Here is a 2,846-nt window from a genome sequence, read left to right as displayed (position 1 = left end):
CAGATGGGTCATATATGAGATATGTTTGCCTTATCAGCTATTCAATATCTCCAGCACACAAATTATTTTCTTTTAAAATGAGGAAGAACCAATTTTGAACCTTAGATTATCTCTTTTCTTTTCTGGCCTTTATCCACCATATGCATGTGTGGTGGGGGTACTCTCTAATAGGTCGAGTTCATATTGCAGCTGTTTTCTGTGATTATGGGGACACCACCTCCATAAATTCAATGTTGTGTTACTAGCTGTTCAGTAGCTGGTGAAATTAATGCCTAGGAAAGTGGAAAACAGGCCACCACAACCTAAATGTGGACTCGGAACTGGCTTTTCATTCTGTACCACCCATCACCACCCGTACTACCACCAGTGTTCCTGCCTCATCACTAGCTTGCTGCCAGCTTTGTAACATTCTCTTCTTCCTCCCACTTTCTCTTGGGAACAAATGAGTTTGAAAGGTGTCACAATGTCCTGAACTTGCCAACATATGCAAATGGCGGGATCACCCTAGGCCACCCCACCTCCAGCCCACACTGCATGGATGGAGCATGAAAAAAGGGACCTCTTATAAGAACCCTTGGCTGAGGACTGGAGAGTTATCTAGCCTCACCACTGTGTGAGTCACATGTGGCTGTCATGTCTGCCTCTCTAGGGACAAATGAAGCAACAATTTATGTTCTGTGCATCAGAAACATGCAATGTGACCCCCCCATCTTTACACCTGTCCTCTGTGCGCCCCAAACCACCTCTTAAATGGGAAGATGGTAAGCTAAGGTTGTGAGGGCTTTTAAATCACTATAAGTTTGTGAATTTGTTGTGTTAAAGTCTTCAAATACAAGAGAAAGTAATTTAATTTTTTAATTGATCTATTTTCAGAGGTGTTTCTTTCAGGTTTTTACACTCATTTTTATTGACGTACTGGGACATATAATACTATTATACTTTTTATGTACACATCACTCTAATACCACTGAAGTTCCTGCTTCCCTTCATCAGTATCCTAAGTACCCCTCCCAACCACCTCCCCACCCTACCCTGTTCTGTAGACAAAATCTCCAGTTCTAATGACTCTAGTTCAGGGGTCCTCAAATTTCTTTTTAAATTTTTATTTTGACCAAAGTGGATTACAAATCTTTCACAGTAATTTTTTAGGTACATAGTGATATTGAATCAGGGGTACTGCCACCACCAATGTTGTTCTCCCTCCACCCCTCTTCCCAGCATGCATCCCACATCCCCCTCCTTTACCACCCAGGTTGCTAGTATAAGTGGTCCCCTCTGTGTCTAGCATGCCTGATCATTTAAATTTTTTAAATGGAGAACCAATTCACTGTCCCTCAGACCATTGGCTAGACAAACTATAGTTTAAAAAAAACACTGGGGCCAGAGAAATAGTACAATGGCATTTGCCTTGCAAGCAGCCGATCCAGGACCTAAGGTGGTTGGTTCGAATCCCGGTGTCCCATATGGTCCCCCATGCCTGCCAGGAGCTATTTCTGAGCATTGCCAGATGTGGCCCAAAAACAAACAAACAAAAATATTATGGAGGTAGGAGAGATGGATGTAGGGCGTTTGCCTTGCAAGCAGAGGATGGTGGTTCAAATCCCGGCATCCCATATGGTCCCCCGAGTCTGCCAGGAGCGATTTCTGAGCACAGAGCCACAAGTAACCCCTGAGCACTGCCGGGTGTGACCCAAAAACCAAAAACCAAAAAAAAAAAAAAAAAAAAATACTATGACCAATTTCCTATGCACATTGAACATATCTTATTTTGAAGTTAAAAAAAAAAAGAACAAACACAATGCTTTAAATGAAGAACAAGTAAAATTAAATCAACAAATTTACCAGTATATATATATATATAAAATATATATATATTTTGCTTTTTGGGCCGCCACACCTGGCGTTGCTCAGGGGTTACTCCTGGCTGTCTGCTCAGAAATAGCTCCTGGCAGGCACGGGGGACCATATGGGACATCGGGATTCGAACCAACCACCTTTGGTCCTGGATCGGCTGCTTGCAAGGCAAACACTGCTGTGCTATCTCTCCAGGCCCAAATTTACCAGTATTTCAATGAGAACAATAGGCCTGCCTGAGACTGAGAGGAGTAGTGGAGAGACAGAGAAGAGGGGATTCGGAGACTGCAGCACACATCCCCACACATGCACACTTTAGGCTCAGGATAAGTCGGCTGCTAAACAGTACAGGCAGAAGCAGCAAAAAAAAAAAAAAAAAAAAAAAACACCCAAAGGGCCAGATAAATGTCCTCAGGGCTGTGGCCTGTGGGCTATAATTTGAGGATCCCTGACTAGTCATTTGTTGATCTCTTACCATATTTTTTTCATGAGATTTTTTTTCATTTATTGTGAAGTGGTGACACCTACCCACAAACAGATGAATCAAGTTAAACTCTTGGAATTCTACAAAATTGTAAATCAATAATAAACTGAAAAAATTACTTTAAAAACTTTATTTTCTTTTTTGTAGATGTATAAATTTAAAAATTAATAGTAAGAATACTTCTATAATATATTTAAAATTTACTTGAAGTAGATGAACCCTACAATTTAGTAAGGTTGAAGAGAAGAGAATTAAGAAAAAATTTGTTATAATTTTTTATTGAGACTAATGTGAATTATAAGTCTTTCACAGTTTAAGATACATAGTGAGGGGCCAGCGAGGTGGTGCTAGAGGTAAGGTGTCTGCCTTGCAAGCGCTAGCCAAGGAAGGACCGCAGTTCTATCCCCCAGCATCCCATATGGTCCCCCCAAGCCAGGGGCAATTTCTGAGCACTTAGCCAGGAGTAACCCCTGAGCATCAAATGGGTGTGGCCCGAAAAACCAAACAA

The sequence above is a fragment of the Suncus etruscus genome, chromosome 6 (assembly GCF_024139225.1).
Source record: "Suncus etruscus isolate mSunEtr1 chromosome 6, mSunEtr1.pri.cur, whole genome shotgun sequence".
Taxonomy (NCBI): Eukaryota; Metazoa; Chordata; class Mammalia; order Eulipotyphla; family Soricidae; genus Suncus; species Suncus etruscus.
This window is presented reverse-complemented; position numbering follows the sequence as displayed.